Here is a 20,919-nt window from a genome sequence, read left to right as displayed (position 1 = left end):
ATATGTACTTGGCTGTCCCTTGGCTATCCAGTACCGGCCCTAGTATGTCCACCGCTAGGTCCTCCCAGGGATTGCGGGGTTGCTCAAATTTCCCCAGCGCAGGACTCAACGGTTTGAGTACTTTGTCTGACTCTTGGCATTGATTGCAGTCTCTAACATGTCTCTCAATCTGGTATCCATTCCTGGCCACCAGTACATCTGTTTAACCCTTGACTTGGTCTTCACTATTCCCAGGTGACCCTCGTGTAGCAGGTTCAGCAGGGAAGGGATCAGCTTCTCCGGCGGTACCACTTTGTCATTGCAGTAAAGGAAGATTCCCGAATCACTCATGGATAATTCTTCCCTTATTTCATACAATCTCCGGGGTACTTCCTTCAGTCTTGTCTTTTCCGGCCAACCTTTCACAAGATTCCTCTTAACTTCTGCTAGGTTCACGTCTTCTTCGTACGCTTGCTCCCACTCCTGTAAGCTGATAGCCTTCTCCACATCTTCCATCACCGCTACCATCTCTTCGTTCTCTGCTACTGGTGTGGGCGCGTCCTCCATGGCTGAGGCCCTGCTATGGTAGTCCGCCACCTTGTTGCGTGTCCCCGGGATGTATTCCACGTCATATGTGTATTCTAGAAGCTTCAGAGTCATCTTCGCGATCCGTGGGGTGGCTGTGTCGTGTCCGCAAGAGGTAAGCACTCTAACCAAGGGCTTGTGGTTGGTCTGAACGCGGAACCTTGTTCCCCACAGGAACTGTCAGAACTTTCCCATGGCCCAGGTGACAGCTAGCATTTCTTTTTCGATCACGCTGAACTTTTGTTCCGTCTGTGATAATGCTCTGGACGCAAAGCTGAGTGTTTCCACAGTGTTGTCATCTCTCTCCTGTGCCAGGACCGTGCCCAAACCTTTCTCGCTGGCGTCCGTGGTGAGAAAGGACCTTCCTGTGGGGTCGTGCCCCTGCAAAGACATGGCTTGGCTGATGTTCTTTTTGAGCTCTTCGAACTCCTTCTGAGCTTCTTCATCCCACAGGAACGTTGTCTTGTCTCTTACCAACTGTCTCAACTTGTGCGTTTTTGTTGCAAAGTGTTGGACGAATTTGCTATAGTACTCGGCCATTCCAAGGAATGACCGCACCTCATCTTTGTTGGCTGGGGCTCTGGCTTCACAGATTGCCCTCACATTTTCCTTCTTGGGAGTGATCCCATGTTTGCTTATCTCGTGACCCAGATAGGTGACGGCTGTCATCCCAAATCTGCACTTCTCCCTTTCTGCGGTCAGCCCTCTCTCCTGTAGCACGCTAAGTACTTTGTCCAGTTTGTCATCATGATCTTTGCGATCCTTCCCCATTATGAGGATGTCATCCTGAAAGTACTGGATGCCGTCGACCTCTTTGAACAGACGGTGCATGAGTTTTTGGAACACCGCTGCGGCGGACGCTAGCCCGAAGGGCATCCTGAGAAACTGGTAGCATCCGTATGGTGTGATGAAGGATGTGAGTTTCCTACTCGACGGGTGCAGGTCAATCTGATAGTATGCTGACGTGAGGTCCACCGTTGAGAACCATTTCACTCCTCTGGTCTTGGCCAGCATTTCCTCGATTCTTGGGAGCGGGAACTTCTCTACCACCAAGCATTTGTTCAGTTCGCGCAGGTCCACACGTAGGCGCATCTTGCCATTGGGTTTCCTGGCGACCACTAAGGGGGCCAACCACTCTGAGCTGTCAATGGGCTCTATGATCCCTTGTTCTTCAAGTCTGCGCAGTTCTCGTTGTACAGCCTCTCTCACTGCTATGGGCACATTTCGGACTTTGTGGGACACCGGTTGGGAGTTTTCCTTGAGGATGATCTTGTGCATGAATTTCTCGAGTTTCCCTACTGTTCATCCAAAGACCCTTGGAAACTTCCTCTTCACACTTTCCAAGTCTGGCCAACTTTCATTGTCAGTGAGAAGTATTTGTTCTTTGCCGCCAGGGTCTAGTTTGATTCCTAGGTCTCCCTGGTCTCTCCATCCTAGGACCGACGGACCTTTCTCCGCCACGTACAGCTTGCATGTAGCCGTCCTTCCCCTGAACTCGAACTTCAGGCTCCGGTAACCCACCATGGGAATCAGGTTTTCCGTGTATGACACAGGCCGTATGTCCGGTGGTTCTAGCCTGGGACCTAGGCTGGGTTTGAATTCTTCTTCCCATACCGACCTCTGCACTATTGTGTATGGGGATTCCGAGTCAATTGTGATTCTAATTTTGACTCCCCCTATCAACATGTCCGCACGTGGTTTGTCTGAGTGTTTGGTGTCAATACCCAGCACAAGTTCTTCGATGCACAGCACTCTGTCATCTTCATCTGATTCTTCGTTGGTTCCTTCTTCGTGCTGTGGTTGCGCAATGTACTTCATGACTGACCTCTTCTCCTTCCTTCGACATACTTTCTCGTAGTGGCCCACCAGACCACAGAAAGTGCACTTCGCGCGAAATGCCGGGCAGCGTTTGTCCTGGGCTGCATGGTTCGCACTCCCACACCGATAGCACGCGGGCTTGGTATCTGGTGTTTCTCTGTTTGTCCTGGCCTTCCCGCCCATTTTGAGGTCTCTCTGCTGTCTCCGGGCGCCATCTTGTGTCTTCCTGACGGCCCCGCGTCGTCCACTCTATTGACCATGACTCTTTGCGCACTCTCCCTTTTCGCAGCATCAGCACAACGCTTCGAAAGTTCGGCCTTCTTCACCATCGCAATGACTTCCTTCAGCGTAGCCTCGCCATGAGCCCACAGCTTGTCCTGCTCATTCCTGTTGGTTGTGTGCATTACTATCTGGTCTTTAATAAACTCTTCTTCGTTCGCTCCATACTTGCACGTGACCGCCAACCGTCTCAGGGCTGCTACGTAGTCGTCAACGGACTCTCCTTCTCCTTGCTTCCTCTGTTGGAAGTTGTACCGATCAATTGAGACACACACTGCTGGGCGGTAGTGGGCATCCAGATCTTCTAGAGCTTGTTTGAAGACGTTCGCATCTGCTGCCTGTCGGGGTGTCGTCGCAATGTTCGTAAACACCCTGATACCTTCTGGGCCCAGGTTGTGTAGTAGTATGCGTTTTCTTCTTGCGGGGATGAACTCATCACTGGACTTGTCTCCTAGGGCTTCTAGGTAGTTTTTGAAGTATTCCCTCCAGTCCTCCCACTTCATCTGGGGTTCCCCCGGCCTGGGTAGGAAAGGGATGGGTGCCGTGAGTGAGGACGCTTGGTTGCTCATTCCAGTTCGTCTGTCTGGCTCATCTTCCTGATTCCTGGGGCTGCCTGGCGCGCCGTCGTTCCCTCTCTGGTTCTTGGGGCTGCCCGGTGTGCCGGTACTTGCCGCTTGCGACGTGCTCGTTTCTCCTCTCTCCCTTTCCACGTGGTCACCTTTTTCCGCTAGGGCCTTTGTGGGGGATGCTTGCTTGCCCCTGCCGTGCTCCTGTGCCGGTGTCTGTGTTGCTGGGTTAGTGGTTACGTGGTGTGACTGCCTGGTTCGCTGTGCCTCTGCCACGCTCTTCCTTTCGTGTCCTGCGGCGGTTTGTGCCTCACCTTCTCTCCTGTCGGTGGGCAATGGCTGTTGGTGTGTCTCGGGTCCTTGTTCCCTTCCCCTCTGCTGTTTGTTTTCTCTTTATCTTTTTCGTGTGGGTGAGATCCCACTCCTCGTCGCCACTGTAGAGTAGGGAGGTTCCCCTTTAATGACCACCACACGCAGGATGAAGTTTGCAGGTAGTATGTTTATTTAATATACAACATATAGAAGAGCGCCGGGCTAGCAGCTCCTATCGCGCTCCTAATCGCTCTCTCTGGCGCGAACCGCCGTTCACGCATGCGCACCAGCGTGCGCCGTGACCCCAGTGCGTGTTACGTCACACGCACGCATCAGCGCGGCTAGAGCGCTGACACCACAGCTTATTCTAATTTTATTTGTTTCGTACAAGTTCAAATATGTAAACTCTGGGCCACTTCAGGGTCATTACACATGGTAAACATACAGATACACAGATTGGACAGGAGATAACGAATACAGATAGGAGTATTCTGGTTATTTGTTAGTTTCCTTGCTTCTCTGTAGTCCCAAGACTCGATGGCCACCCTTACAAGTGTCTCAAGCCAGATTTGTGAGCACAACTTTAGAGTAGTGCATGTTATCTCTTTTTTCTGTGTGTGTCCTACCAGTGTAAAAGAGAAATCAAAACACCGATGAAATTAGCTGGAAATGTAGAGGTCTAACTCGTTATAATTTCTGTAGCATTTTCGATGTCTGTGTGTTTACTGTGTGTTTACATGTCTGACTTGTTTTGTCAGGTTGTACAGTATTATTTGTTGGACCTTCTCACCCAACCTGCCTCTGCAAGGCTGGTATGGCCGGGGAACAGCATGAAACATAATTGCCAAGTGATCGCTTATCTTAAGTGTAAGCCTCAACTGGTTTTGTCTTTTTAGCGAAAAGCCAGCGCAGCCTGGAGAATCAACAATCAGCACCACATTCGAGATGTGTTTTGCAACTCTTCGTCGTTGTTGTTTTCAATGAAGACGCCTTTTCCTTTGATCACGGCTTGCAGGGGGATTGGCCATCTATGCAGCGCTCAAGGCCATTCAGGCGGCGGACTGCAGGCAGCTGTGTTTTTCCTAGCGCGCGCGTCTCTCGCAGAGCGGCGCTTTTTCCCCACCAGCTAGACGGAGTCGCAACCTGAGTTGTGTCGGACAAGAAGACTATGTAGGTGGGTTTTACTCTTAATTTAACAGTCGTGCATGACCCAATAACACTCGCAGCATTCACCTGCCAAGACCTACCTTCACATGTTGGGGTAGAGGGGCAAACTTGTCCCCCCCCCCCCCTTCCCGGTTCATCAACATCATCTGCTCGGTTTGGGGGCTCACGGGAGTGGGACGGGGCACACTTCTATGTCAAGGTTCGCCAGGCGGTCACGCTCCTGAATGTCTTGCCTTCTAGCACCTAAATCAAGTTTTGGAAAGAAATGGCGTTTGAGCCCGATTCATTCAGATATTCGTATTCTGGCCCACTTGATTATGTTGCTCCCTCACCGTTTGAAATAGCAGTTATATATTAAATCACATCGGAGGCCTCCTGGAGGGGAAATCGGGTTGTATTCTCCTCTGCAGGAGTCGTCTTTATACAACAGCAAATGGCGAATACTTTATTCATGGAGCATTGTTTCATGTTTTTTTTTCTTCAATGAAAGGGTGCATGTAAAAATTTGTGTCTGACGCACTACCAAAGTCTGTTCATCATTTATAGCTTGAATTGAGATTGAAGGTTCTGCATCATCGTGTTTTGGTCATAGTTTCTTGTTAATTTAGGCAGCAATCGCTGAATGTTGTGCTTTTTACAATTGTTGTGTTTCTCACTTTTTATTTGCATTGTCTGAGGAGTGCTTGGATCATTTTCACGTAGTAAGCATGGTGAAAAAACCTAGAATGAATCACTGACCAGGGTCAGGTATTTCTTTTATTTCTTGTCTCAGTTTGCGGTCACATGGTTGCAGATTAACTCCGCCTCGTGTTTAAAAGGAGTGTTTCCACCTGTGTTGTTTACGGCGAGTTTTCTGACTATTAGTTTGCATGGAGGATAACTTTGTTTTAGGGATGGCGTCATAGGCGTCTAAGCCGCCAATGGCGAGAATATGCTGGTTTCCACGCCGCATCTTGTCTCTACAAATACCATAAATCGAGATTTGCTTTATCAAATGGGGGTAGTTTCTGATATTTGTGTGTTTTCCTAAATGTTTAATCGCTTAATTTTTTGATTGTGAGAAACTGTCACTCGTAGTCTTTGAAGTGCCACTCCTAATTACACTGAAATTATTAAAATGTCATACATAGCATTCTAACTTTGGCAGTTATGAGCTGCGCAGTCTGGCGAATCAATACCACGTCGGAGATGTCTTTTGCAGGCCATTGTCATTGTTGTTTTCTATCAAGGTGTCCACCTGTGATCATGGCTTGCAGGGGGATTGGCCTCCTAGGCTGCGAGCCAGGCCATTCGCCTCGGGCGGCAGCTGTTTTTAGGTCTGGCCTAGCAGCGCGCATGCGCTGCCTAGGAAAAATACCTTAAGCCATGGATTGCCTTTTTCAGGCAAAAACGTGCACGTGTTGTATTGCTTTTAATGGCAGCGCGTGCACGTTTGCCTATCCCCTTGCGAGAATGAGCTTTAAAACCATCTGTTAGTAATTAACAGATGGGTTCAAAGCTGGCTCCCGCAAGGGAAACAGCCGCTGGCCCCCTCCTCTTCCCCCCCCTACTGCTGCCTCCTCCTCCCCCCTTCTGCTGCCTCCTCCTCCCCCCTTCTGCTGCCTCCTCCTCCCCCCTTCTGCTGCCTCCTCCTCTCCTCATCAGCGCGACACCTGCGCGTGTCTTTTCAGGTGCTAGCGCTGCTGGGAGGCGATCCACTCCCTGGCTAGCCATGGGCACTGCTTCTGACGCACCTCTCCCCACCTACTCTCTCTATAAGCAGGCACCCCCAACTGCAGGATGTGGATCCAAGCCCCCACAACCCATTTATCGCATTTCAATTGAAAGCAACCAAACCACACATGTTCACAAGTGTTGTAACTTTTTTTTCCATCAGTTCCCTGTTTGTTTTCAACAAAGTACCGTGTGTGCGCGTTTGTAAATTATTTTTATTTTATTTTAAATACATTCAGCTAAATGACAATTTGATGTTATTGCATAAACAAAGTTCTTTTTCTCACGTTACACATTACGTAAAGTAAGTGCGTGATGTCTGCATGTGTTCCGGAAGCACTCAGGGTTACAGTTGCCATTCTCCTGCGAGCTCCGTGGGGGTGTAGGAACGGTGGGATCTCTTGCCCATGGCTGGATGAATCTAGCCTCAGACTTCTCTGTTTTCATAAACAACATGAAGAGTCGTTGGAAGCATTTCAGAAGAAAGGGCAATTTTTGAACTGAAGAAAATATGAATGTAAACGTATGACAGAGTGTATGTGAACCGTGAGGCAAGGCTACCTTCAAGATAAAGATGCGTAACCTGTAATTGCTTTCTGTCCCGTCCCTCCACCCCCAGCCTCCCACGTTGTGTTGTTTGAAAGCGATGCAGACACACCGTCTGGTCGTGGGTGTACATTTCAATATTTCCTTGCGCTTTCCTTAATTATAATGTGAGCAGCTTCAAAAAATGTACTTTCACTCCAAGGTCACCCACGGTCTTCCCTTGTTGTCTTGGGCACGCTTGTGTCGGTCCTTTAGTTACGGTAAAGGCAACTGAAATTAGATTGCAGGATGCTTGTGGTCCCTGCAGGGGACCCCATAGGAGGGCAGACCCAGTAGTAGGGCCGTGGGGAGCCGTCCGCCCTTTTCCGGTGGGTGGAGGTGGTGGGGGGGGCGTCAACAACTAGGGAAAGGGGCGTCCCCCCTGGGACAGGTTATAATGGTCGCCCCTCCCTCCTCGTGCCCCCTTTGCTGCTGCCCCCCTCCCTAGTCGGTCGCGCCTAGGCTTCTCCTCGCCAGCCGTAAGCTCCTTAGGCCTCCCAGCCCCCTCCCATCCCCCCGACGGACGCGAGGCCCGCGCTCTTCAGCTCCCCTCCCTGCCGCTCACCCGCTGAAAAGGGGGGAAGTGGGGAGGGGGGTTATTAATAATGTATTTATGTTTTCTATTGCTGCAGGAGGAGTTACAAGGTGAGCCCCATACAGGACAGGCGCAGGAACAGGACCTGAAGCCCCAGTGCGAAACGCACCGTGCTGAGTCATACATAATCCAGGGGGCCCTTCTCGGGGACTTGGTTTCGACGGTGCCCCGTTAGTCCTTAGGGCGGTTGTAAGCCTGAGCAACCGGGGGCTTGCCGATAACACCCCGCCTGGATGGAGAAGGTGTGAGTTAACTCTCCCTTGTCCGGAGCGTGGGGTGGGTGGACGATAGGTCCACCGGTGGGAGGATCTCCTCCCAGGTACCACACCGGGCTATGACCGCTGGTGTCCGCTTCTTTGGCTCAACTTCAGGCGCCCTGCAACAAGGGGTAGCGGGGTGTATGGGGTCGCCTGTCAGTTAACCCATTCTGTTATTTGTACTACAAATAAACCTGCAACTTCTTCATCCCAACATGCTTGTCTGTGTGTCATTTGGTTTGGGGGAGGTTGTGGGCAGAGGCGTACCGATGGAACTACTATGAAACTATTCAGCTTTACTCCTACATTTTTGTGCCCCCGACACCATGTGTAATAGTGCGCTCCAGTAGAAGCAACTGTGAATGTTTAGAAAAGCTGCAGTTTGAGTCTCAGATCCCTGTGTCAGAGGACACCCAATGTATTCATGTCTGCTAGAGGTCCCCCAAACTGTAACTGGCTACACGCTTTTGGAAATTCTTTTTTAATATTTGCATTTTGCAGCACTCCATAAAAGTACATGATGTTGCTTGCCGCCCATTTTAGCGGCTTACCGCTTCCCCGCATCCTACAATATGTTGCTTGAAAGCGCTGCAGACACCGTGTGGTCTTTGGCGCATATTTCTGTATTTCCTTTTGCTTCCGTAAACTACAAATGTGAGCAGCCTAAAAAAGCTTTTCTTCCACTCCAAGGTCCTGCTGGCACCCGTGGTCGCCTCTGGTTTCTGCAGGCACAATACTGTCTCCTTGAGCTTCTGTAAAGGCAACTGTAAAAAGATGGAAGCGATTGAGCTCAACTCCTACATTCTTGCACCCAGGACTCCATGTGTAATTGTATTTCTTCCTATGGTGGTGGGATTTCAGACTCAAACTGTTGCTTTAACAATCATTCACAGTTGCTTTTACAGGAGCAACAAAGGCCGATGAAAGGGCTGACGAGTGTTATGACGGGGACTGGACTTTCGTCAAACACACAGCATAAAGCCCTCTGGACAGCGTCACATAAACACTGTTACAATTGTGAACTCGCCTGGTACATCATATCATGCCTTTGCATAAAAAATTATTGGCTGGCTATGAATGCATCCAATTTAATGTTGATCCATAGTGTCCCTTTCTGGCAAATGTAAGGGCTTAGCTGCAGGGAAGCCTGTTGGTGGCCCCAGAGTCATTGGTTAGATAAGAGTACTTGACCTTGTGATCCGCCTATAATGGCTCAGGGTGGAAATTGAACCTCTCACCTTTGTTTCTATCAATCTGTACTATATGCCCTCCCATCTTGCTGCACAGAGCCTGGCTTCCAGTAAAAAGAAAAACTGGCTTCTCCATGCCAGGTGACTCTTGAGACTCCATAGCACCATAATACATTTATTTTTGCTGTTTTATACAGAGCAATCTTTTCCCAAGGGCATTAGAGTGCTTTACATGAGCACCAAAGTATGTTACTTTAAAGCACTGTAAAGAAGAGGTATAATTTCTCGTACAACTTAGTAGATCATATTTAGTATGCCATTTCAAAAGCAGACCCTTTTCTTGCTGTCCATTTCAGCAGCATTCAATAAGTTGAATTTCATTGCAGGTAATTGTTGGTAGGGCACTGAGGGTGCCAGGAACCCTGGAGCAAGCACCCGCTCTGCTGGTGAGCTATAAAAGTAAAACCATAACTGGAGTTCAGGCTCCTGGTACTGTCGTGTTTTGGCAGCTCCTGAGTTAGCGTTTAGCACAGCTACACGGTCTTTTCTGTTAACTTGACCAAAACGAACGGGGGCCATTTTGAATCCCTCTGACTTCCGTTTCCTATGAACACGCAGCCTCGTGGTCAGTGTGCCCTTTTGTCCTTTCTTGATACCCATGGTCCCTATTCTGCTCGGCAACAGGCTATTTTTAGTACTGGTCAAGCGCACATGCGCACTATGCATCAACTGGTCACTCTTTAGGAATGTTAGCACTAACTGACCAGTGTTATTGAACTCCTCCCACACGTTGGCTGTGTTCCAAAAATGACCTTATATGTACCTAAAATGTGTAACTTGTAACCGCCTATCTTTTTTATTGCTATTAAAACTATATAAAAGAGGTCGCGCACCGATGTTCGGTGTGCTACTTCTTACATTGCCGAAGGGTGCTGTAGGAATGTATCACCACCCCATGGGGTCTTAATAAACTTGTCTTTTACCTTTTCCAGTGTCCGTGCCAACTTCTATACTAAGGTGTTCGAGAGTTTAGCAGAGTATGTAGGCCTGATTTGAACCCAACACCACAATTGGCGACCACGAAGGGACTCATCGGCGACTCGGATGCCCGAAGGAGAGGTCGTGACGAAGGTCAGGAAACTCGCCATGGACGCGTACGCTGCCACTGAGTGACCCGAGTCTCGGCACCCACGGTGTGTTTTCCCTTCCTTCCGATCTGACCTTCCAGGTGGCGCCGGTCTTCGACTGAGATTCTGATCTTGGATTGTCGTGATGTGCCGTTTTGGCTGATTTGACCACAGAACTTGGCAGTTGGACTTTGGACGTTTGAAAATATTTGGTAAGCTTTTGATTGGTGGGTGAGGTAGTCTACTGACACTTACTGTGGCCTTTTGAATTTTGAATTTGAATTTGTTAGCTAACGTTTGAATCTTTGAATCTGAATTTGAATATGTGAAGTGCACCTCACATAGGCAGGCATGTAGGGATATTTCTCTGATTTATTTGATTTGAACGGTACACCGCGTTAGGTGTCATTTTTGTAGTATCGTGCTTTCATGGTACTTTTTGAAACATGCCTGTTTTTAGCACACTCCGTAGGATGTGCTGTTCTGAAAATGGTACCAATTATCGATTAAGTGAAAAACAGCCGGCTCCCCCAGAGGGGACTCCAAATCGTGAAATGTATGTCAAATTCGGTATTCCACCTATAATGTATAGTACATTATGGCATAAGTATACTAAGACTGATCGTGAATTACAGTGGCCACTATATGGGTCGTTTGACCTTCGAAAGGTACAATATGTAGAGCAGTGTTTGTTTCAGCGAAGGTCTAGACAAGATATGTTTGATTGTGTGCGTATGTGGGAGAAAGAGGTGCGTGAACGAGCGAAGCGTGAGGAAGCCTTGGCGGAGAAAGTGCAGCGGAAGGCTGCACATGACAAAGCTTTACAGCTACAGGAGAAGGAATTACAGGAAAAGAAAGAGAGGGAGAGACGAGAACGCAATTTACAGGTTAATGGTCAATTCCCTATCAGGCGTCCTCTCTATCCAGTCCTTACTAATGAAACGGATGATTTTTCATTACTAGATCGTTGTCCGCCTCCGTACGTCGCACCCACGGCTCCGAGCGAGGAATCAGACGAGGATAGTGATCGAACACAGCGTACCAGGTTACATGCAGAACGAACTGCGGAATTACGTTTGTTGGCACGAAAGCTAAATATTAATACTGTTACTGTTTCTGACATTACTGTAAAAATGGAACAGTGGTCTGATCAGGAGCGACTGTACTTCTTAGATCATTTTGGAGATGAAGTTGTTGAGCGGTACAGAAAATATTCTCTCGAGTTAGAACCAAAGGAGATATCCGAGGGTCGTGAGAATTTTCGTAAAGGTCTTTTTGTTCTTTCAGATGCGGACGACTTCTTCAAGCGTTTGATTCAACTGCGAAATGAGGCGACACGACTACGGGAGTTGGAAAAGTCGAAGAATTCGTCTGCGTCCGGAGCGACGGGGATATCCAAAGAATGCCCTATCTTTGAAACAGATAAGATCGCTGCGATTAATGTTAGACCTATGCGAGAAGCTGCGCCTTTATATGTCCCTCATAAAGGGGATGGCACAGATGATGATAAAAGATCCAAAGACGCGAAAGGGTATTTTGTATATAATTGGGTTTATACGCCTTGGAATAGAGCAGATGTTATGGCGCTTAAGAATGCTTTACCTGATCCCCGTAAAAACCCTGCGGCTTTTTATGAAAATGTTGAAAGCGCAATTTCTTCGTGTATTATGACGTTAGTTGATATTGACCTATTTTTTGGGTTGATATTGCCTCCTGATATGTGGAGAGCGATTCGTAAGTTTGATGACCTCACGACTCTTGGGGCCACTTGGAAAGATCTTGTTCAGGCTGATTTAGATAGAGAACCAGCATGTAAGCCGTGTCAATTAATATTAGACCTTCCAGGGGCCATACTAACAAAACTAAAGACTCTTGCTCCCGCTAAAAAGATTGATTGGACTATATTAGCCTCTTGTAAGCAGAAAGCGGATGAATCAGTTTCCGATTTTTTTCTCTCGCTTCGAGGAAGCGTTCCATGATTACAGTGGTCAATTATTGACAGAAGATACTGGCAGGCATTTATTCGTTGATAAGTATGTGGCTAATCTCCTACCGGAGATTGCGAAACGATTGAAAATGAGTGAAAGTTCATGGACCACAGCAACCCCTGCTTCTTTATTGACTATGGCTCAATATTATGAACGACAGGAATTGGAGGCGAAAGAAAGTAGTGAAAAGAAGGCGAAGGATTTGAAGACGAAGGTAATGTTAGCTCAGGTTCAGGCTACGAGAGGAAACAGTAGAGGAGGGCGAGGATCATACAGTAATGCTCCTCCCCCTCGTTCTGACATTTCTGTGAATCAATGTGCATACTGCAAACAGTTTGGGCATTGGATTGCAGACTGTCCGGTGTTTCGAGAGCAGCGTAATTTGAGGGGACGAGGAAGTGGGAGATCTAGGAATTATTATGGAGGGTCAAGAGGAGGTTATGGCACGAATGATCGAGGAGGCTATGGTACGAATGATCGTGGAGGATATGGAGCAAGGGGTCGTGGTCAGTCAGATTATAATACGTTTGATAATCGCAATCAATATCAGATAAATGAGGGTGGTCCTGCTGAACCACGGGATGAGCATTATGCATAGGATTGCGTAGGATGGGGTGTGGAATCGGTTGAGGTACCAGTTGATCAAAGAGGTCCATACATAGAAGCACATGTTCTGGGTTCTACTGATCAATTTCTGGTCGATACAGGAGCTACTCGTAGCGCTTTGTCCAAATACTTGGTTCCAAGGGCTCCCCTGTCTGGCGAGGTAATTACAGCAATAGGGTTCGATGGAACACCTACTTCTAGCCCACTGTCTCAACCAGTTGCATTTCATGTTGATAAATTTGCTGCCCCTTGTCCCTTTTTGTTGTCTCCAAATACACCAGATAATAATATTGGACTTGATATGTTAAAACACTTTCGAGCTACTATTCGCTGTGCCCCAGAAGGAGTGCGAGTTGTGTTGAATGAGAATTACCCAGACTTTGAGCGAGTGTGTTTTCTCCATGAATCTGAAGTATTGGCCTCCTTACCAAACACGTTGTGGGCCACTTCTGACACGGATGTGGGGCAGATGTTAATCCCTCCAGTACGTATTACTGTAAAGGAGGGAGTATCTCTACCACGTGTCCCACAATATAAGATTTCCAGAGAAGGAGAACTTGCTTTGATGCACATTGTGAACGATTTGATTTTGGCAGGAGTAGTTGAGGAAGTCCCCTACAATGTTTGCAATAGCCCAATTTTACCGATCCTTAAAAGAGATACAGATGCTAAGGTTTACCGTTTCATTATTGATTTGAGGGAAATAAACAAGATAGTAGTGCCTCAGTACCCGGTGGTGTCTGACATCACCACGTTGCTTACGTTGGTTCCATCGACGGCAACTACTTTTACAGTCATCGATTTGAAGAATGCCTTCTTTTCGATCCCTGTACATCCTGACAGTCGATATCTATTCGGCTTTACATTAAATAATAAATCGTACAGATTCTGTCGAGTTCCTCAAGGCTATACTGAAAGTCCTAGCATTTATAGTCGGGCATTAAAAAGACAGCTTGATTCCTTTGACTTACAAGAGGGAGTGGTTCTCATTCAATATGTAGACGATATCTTACTTGCTGCAGACACGCCAGAACAATGTGAGAAGAGTACCTTTTCCTTGCTTTCCTTCCTGGCCAAACATAATCATAAAGTTTCGAAGAAAAAGCTACAATATTGTAGACCAAAGGTGACCTACCTCGGTCATCTTTTGTCTAAGGAGGGCCGTGCATTGACACCAGATCGAATTCAAGCAATCCTAGATACTCCAGTCCCTCGCACTCAGAAGGATGTTCGCGCCTTTATAGGTTTGACGTCTTTTTGTAGGCAATGGATATTGGGTTTTTCACATATCGTTAAACCATTGTTAGCATTGTTGTCTAAAGATATACCGATTCCCATTGAATGGACGGATGAATGTCAGAACGCTTTTGAACAATTGAGACAAGCTCTTTGTTCTGCACCAGTGTTAGGTACACCTGATTACACGAAGATTTTTACATTATATGTACACGAGAAGGATGGGTGTGCATTGTCAGTGTTAGTGCAGACACACGGAGACAAACAGAGGCCTTGTGCATACTTCTCGGCGGTACTCGACCCTGTGGCTCGAGGATTGCCTGGATGTTTTCGAGCAGTTGCAGCAACAGCAGTTGCGATACGACAAAGTGAGGGAATAGTTTTGTCACACAAATTGTTGGTGCTAGTTCCCCATGCGGTAGATGCGTTACTGAATCAAACAAAAACGCAGCATCTAACCAGTGCCCGTTTGACAGGATATGAGCTAACGTTGTTGGCGCCGCACATCACACTAAAGCGATGTGCGACACTGAATCCTGCTACTTTACTGCCGGATCCTGTTGCTGAGACCCAGAAGGAAGAACAACATGATTGTGTTTTTCTGACTGAGGAACAGACAAAGGGTCGTATCGATTTACAGGATATACCGTTTCCAGATGTAGATGGGGAACTGTGGGTTGATGGATCGTGCGTGAGGTTACCAGATGGTACGACTTCTGCAGCTTATGCGATCACGACACTTAAGACCGTGGTAGAAGCAGCACGAATACCCCAGAAATCGGCTCAAGCAGCTGAATTGATAGCCTTAACGAAAGCATGTGAGTTAAGTGCTGGGCTATGTGTGAACATTTACACGGATAGTCGTTACGCTTTTGGAGTAGTGCATGATTTTGGCCTACTTTGGAAGGAACGAGGATTCCTGACTTCACACGGAGTACACATCATGCATGGAGAATTGGTATGCGATCTCCTGAATGCACTGTTATGCCCAAAGAAAGTTGCAATAGTCAAGTGCAGTGCACACAAAAAGGTGACGGACAAAATAGGGCAAGGCAATGCTTTCGCAGACCGCATTGCGAGAGAGACCGCTATGCTGCAAAATAATTTCCCCATGTATGTGGTGAAGTCACAAGCTGAGCGGTGGCATGATGCTAGAGAAGAAATACTAGATATACAGAAGTCAGCATCTGAGGCAGAACGTATGAAATGGGCCACTGAAGGAGTATTGGATGATGAGGGTTGCTGGCGTAGTAAAGATATGGAGAGATGGAAACTACCCATGGCCTATTTACAAACAATGGTGCAAATGACACACGGGCTGGCACACATTGGAGCTCTCGCAATTACTAAATTGCTTACACGAGTTTGGGAAAATGCTGACATTGCTAGCACGGCTAAGAGAGTAGTGCAGACCTGTCTGATATGTTTGCAGCACAATCCTGGACAAGGGACTCATACTCCTAAAGGAGGGTTTGTTCCACCTACTGCACCATTCGAAGTACTACAAATGGATTACATCCAGCTGGAACGCTGTAATAATCTCAAGTATGTCCTAGTAGTGGTGTGTGCCTTCAGCAAATGGATTGAGGCTTACCCTACGAAAGACAATACAGCATTGACAACAGCTAAGGTGTTACTCAAGGAGTACTTCCCGCGCTACGGTGTTTGTAAACTTATGTGGAGTGATAATGGCCCTCATTTCATTGGAAAAGTAGTGGAATACGTCCTGAAAGGATTGGGAATCAAGCAACGATTCCATGCTGTTTTTCATCCTCAATCAGCAGGTTTAGTAGAACGATACAATGCAACTCTGAAGCTGAAGCTAGCAAAGATAGTGGCATCTACATCTCTGAAATGGCCGGACGCTTTGCCTCTGGCATTGCTGTCCATTCGGTCAGTGCCACATTCTCGATCTGGCCTCACACCCTACGAAGTGGTGTTTGGAAGGCCTATGAATATTTGGGGAGTTCCAAAACCTCGTTTGATACATGATATGCCTTGTATAATGATGAACGATTATCTGGCACGATTAACAAATGATTTGCTTTCTATTCATCAACAGGTTCGAGAGGCGCTCCCTGATAACTTCACTGGTGAGGCTCACGATCTCCGCCCTGGGGACCACGTGATGGTCAAAGTATTTGAGCGATCCAGCAGTTTGGAACCGAGATGGCATGGCCCTGAGCAAGTGCTGCTGGCTACGCGAACTGCTGTGAGAGTCACCAACAAGAAGCGGTAGATACATTCAACGCACTGCCGACGTGTCTCTCCGGATCTGGTGAGCCCTGTGGTGCTATCCGACTACAGAAAGATTTTGGATACAGAAAAGAGCCCAGCTGTCACGCCTGATGAATTGGAGGGAGCCTTCCCGGACCACGTTGTTTCTGATAAAGTGAAGTACAATCTACGCCCCAGGAAATAAGATTCCTTTTGTGTTTTTGAAACTGGTTGGTAACCGCTCTGAGGTTTGTGAAACGGAAGCCGGGAATATCAAGGGGGGGGGGGATCAGTTCTGCCCAGTGTAGCGACACCCGTCTTGAATCCCGGAGAACAAATCAACGGCAGCCTCGGTTCAGAACCATCGTTTTATTTTATTTTTCTCGCTTAGTGTTGCTTGTGAAGAGTATTGTTTTGTGAACTATGGCATCTCCTTCGACACGAAAAGGGAGAATTCTTGGTGCTGTTTTGTTTGTCTTGACCGTAGTGGTGATCGCAGTATTAGCTTGGACTATAGAACTGTTGTTTCCTGTACGAGAACATTTGCTGCCCACCACTCCAAGTCCATCTGAACATTTTCATTTCACTCTGCCTTTTCACGAAGAAAGACATAGGCAGACTTATTTGAATAACAGCTTTATTAAGATTTTGCATCATACTCATAACATGACCAACACGTCCAATTGTTGGGTATGTGGAATGTTGCCCGGACATCAGAAGAAGGGAGGAACACCACTCATTCCTCTCCCGTTTTCTCATAATGGTTCTTGTCATGCTTGGTACACTCTTCTTTTTACTCTGCGATGGCCAACGAAAGGTGGACTACTTTTTCGGTTGAATAAAATATGTTATAACGACAAAGACGGCTATCCACACGCTGAAGGAACTAAGTTTGAATGGGAAGAGTACCGTCCGGACAATGTTTCTACACCTCGTGTATATACGAATCAAAGACTTATAAATGTGACGAGCTCGCATATGATAACAGTCATTGATACAAAAGCAGATTTGTGTATTAGAAATAAAGGTACAATCCCTGTAGGCCGCAGTGAATGTAATATTACACTTACCTTTGATACACCAACTGGAATTGCATTTGTAGCTTCACGTAACACATATTTCATTTGTGGAAATAAGGGATACCATCGTCTACCATTGGGATGGTTAGGAACGTGTTATATAGCTTTTGTATTACCACCTGTGTTTATTGCTCCTCCCATGTACCACAATGATTACGTTCTGTACCATGATTTCATACTGAACAGAGTAAAACGAGCAGTAGATCTTGATGAAATAGACCAGACTGATACCACTTTACAACAATATGTAGATTTCAATTTGGGGTTATTCTCATTCGTAGGAGCTGCACTGAATAGCAGGAAGATAAGGCGGCTTACGCGTGTGGTGGAAGCTGTCGCTAATGAAACTGCCTCTGCTTTAGGGAATATTACTGAGGAATTGCAAATTACCAGAATTGTGGCGCTCCAGAATTGAATGGTTCTAGATGTGATACTAGCTGATAGGGGTGGAGCATGCCGCGTCATCGGAAGTAGTTGTTGCGTGTACGTACCAGATAACTCACCTTCTGTATATGATTCGATTACAAAATTACATAAGATAGCTGCTGAGATCCACCCAGAAAATGGAACATGGACCTTTTCTGGTTGGTTCTGGACCCTGCTTAGTACTTGGGGTTGGAAATTATTAACGATTCTCTGTGTTTTTATTGGAGTACTTTTTTTCTTTTTTCTATGTATTCAATGTGGCCCTACATTATGTTCTGTATGTATCACAGCCTGTATTCCGTCCAAACAAGCTATTGTTAAGCAAGAGAAACTGATCAATGATGAAGTATTGAAAATAATGGCTATTAACATTGAGGATGAACATTCTGACTACGTTCACTATGAGGTAGCTTTTGCTAAATGCTAAAAGGGCCGTCTGTCGTGTTTTGGCAGCTCCTGAGTTAGCGTTTAGCACAGCTACACGGTCTTTTCTGTTAACTTGACCAAAACGAACGGGGCCATTTTGAATCCCTCTGACTTCCGTTTCCTATGAACACGCAGCCTCGTGGTCAGTGTGCCCTTTTGTCCTTTCTTGATACCCATGGTCCCTATTCTGCTCGGCAACAGGCTATTTTTAATACTGGTCAAGCGCACATGCGCACTATGCATCAACTGGTCACTCTTTAGGAATGTTAGCACTAACTGACCAGTGTTATTGAACTCCTCCCACACGTTGGCTGTGTTCCAAAAATGACCTTATATGTACCTAAAATGTGTAACTTGTAACCGCCTATCTTTTTTATTGCTATTAAAACTATATAAAAGAGGTCGCGCACCGATGTTCGGTGTGCTACTTCTTACATTGCCGAAGGGTGCTGTAGGAATGTATCACCACCCCATGGGGTCTTAATAAACTTGTCTTTTACCTTTTCCAGTGTCCGTGCCAACTTCTATACTAAGGTGTTCGAGAGTTTAGCAGAGTATGTAGGCCTGATTTGAACCCAACACCACAGTACCCGGTGCCATTGCACCGTATGCAGTAAATTTAGGTTCGCCTCTGCACGTACGCTCACTTGTTCATTACTTTATCACCTGTAACTGACCAAATGTTTCTAAATGCTTGTATTATTTATTTAAAAAAATGTGCATTAAGTGAGATCGTCAGTAAATAATTTCTTTAGCTCCTCTCCGAAACAAATGAACTTTAGGTGCTTTTCATCCGAGTAAAGATGCTGCCCAGTGTGTGTCCCAATACTGCCCGTTCCAACCAAAAGCAATTGGCAAAGCCAATAGGTCGCAAAGGCAAAACCTGTTGGCTATGCCGAACCTGTGTTGTGGGGATGTCAGGGAACTAGTGCATAAAAAAGGTAATGATGTTTGCATTTTACTTTCACCTCATTAGGAAACAAGCTGCCAATTTCACTGGCGTATAAAAAAAAATATAGTTTATTGGAGTTATGAACACCAGCTTCTCCAGGAAATGTAACCCAACATTTTCCTGAAAATAGATCTTGTGAGATAGCTTAGTGGCTTGAGCACATGCTGCATAGGCCTGAGAGTCATCTAACCCTTGAGAATTAAGCATTTGTCCTGCAGATTAATCATTATCATTACCATATTCAGTGCTACTGACTGTATTTTCCTCAGAGGGTGAAAGTTGTGCTGCTCATGCCCATATTCAAACCTATAACAATGGAGTTAAAAATAGGTATTAGTCACTTCAATAGAACGAATTTTCTCCAGTTGATTGGTATTTGTTTATTTCAGTGTCCCTTGAGAATTATAGCACATGTATTCCTATTGATTTAATACGCTTGCCTGCCACTTCACAGGTTGATCAAGACCAGAAATTACTTTTTCAAAAACTTTAGAAAAAGCAAGCCTATCAACGGAAAAATTAAGAATATATCTGTGAAACTAGCATGATAATGTGGAATTGCTAAAATTAAGGGAAAGATATGTTGTTTGTGTTATAATTATTATAGCCCAAAAAATGCATAACTTTTTAGTACACTTTTGATGTAATGTAGTGACGCTCTTTTCAAGTGAGCCACAAGATCATTACGTGCCCCAGGCTTTCTCCGGAAGGTAGCTGATGATTATCAGACCTTAGTACTTAAATTATTTGAGGTTTTGTGATGCATTAGGTAGTCAGATTTATTAATTAGAGACTCAATGGCACGCTATACGTTGAAAAGATCGCCTTTAAGCTCCGTCTCGGCACTGCAGACTGTGAACCCTGGTTAATGACGACTATTATCCACAATGCGAAATTACAGTAAGAATGTTAAAACTATAAAAAATAAGACAAATTCATCCCTCATTGACTTTCACATTTCCGAAAGGGGCTGCAAAAATAATCAAGTAACATACATCATGTCATTCTTGCCGTTAATCAATATAGGTTTTTTCATTACATCACCGACTATTGCAGCTAGTAAAGGCATTATTTCAATAACATTATTTGTATTCATCATTTAATTTCTTTTAGGTTGCAGGCTTGCCCTTTTTGGGCATGAATTACATTTCCAGTGTTCATCAACTAGCAATAAAACCCAAACTTAGGTGTGCGTGGCTGTTCACCAGTGGCACATGAAGTACCAGTAGATGTTGTATTACCCAGGATAAAGTGTTGCATGGCTAAACACTATATTGGTCCCAAAGGCGAGACCTATTGGCTATGCAATGCTTGTTTTCCTAGCGAGCGTCTCTGGCAGAGCAGCGCCTTTTCTCAACTTGAGAGCTAGAGTTGCACTCAGACTTGTGTTGTACACAGGACCCAAGTCGTAAAAAAATAAGTGGGGGGACGCTGTCACCGGAAGTGACGTCACGGCCGGAAGTGACGCCACGAAAGGTGCCGAGCTCCTCGTCTCAGAGAGGCCAAAGAGTGAAGTCCAGCTGTTTGGCAGGGGGGATGGCGTTCCCCTGGTAAAATAAGTGGGGGGACGCCGTCCACCCGCGTGGTACCCCGTCTCGAGCCCTGGTTGTACAAGACTGTCAGGTAGGAGGCAGGTTTTAGTTCTAATTCTAGAGTCGTGTAAGGCCCACCCACACTTGCAACATTCACCTGCCCAGACCTTCACATGTCGTGGCAGAGGGGCACATTTGTCCAGCCCCCGCTCGTTAATGAACGTCAATCATCTGCTCATTTGTTAAAATCTCGCAGTAGGGGGACCGGGCACATTTGTCTAGTC

At 46.3% G+C, this 20,919-nt stretch overlaps 1 long non-coding RNA gene across 1 annotated transcript in view; it reads left to right on the top strand.

Annotated features, from left to right (window-relative positions):
- The first annotated feature begins 4,581 nt into the window (after positions 1-4,581).
- LOC144761681 (uncharacterized) overlaps positions 4,582-20,919 on the top strand; it is a 39,133-nt gene continuing 22,795 nt past the window's right edge. Inside the window, exon 1 of the long non-coding RNA XR_013595845.1 lies at positions 4,582-4,713. This is a non-coding gene — a long non-coding RNA (uncharacterized LOC144761681). The remainder of the gene's footprint in view (positions 4,714-20,919) is intronic.

The sequence above is a fragment of the Lissotriton helveticus genome, chromosome 6 (genome assembly GCF_964261635.1).
Source record: "Lissotriton helveticus chromosome 6, aLisHel1.1, whole genome shotgun sequence".
In the NCBI taxonomy this organism is placed as follows: Eukaryota; Metazoa; Chordata; class Amphibia; order Caudata; family Salamandridae; genus Lissotriton; species Lissotriton helveticus.
This window is presented reverse-complemented; position numbering and strand designations above follow the sequence as displayed.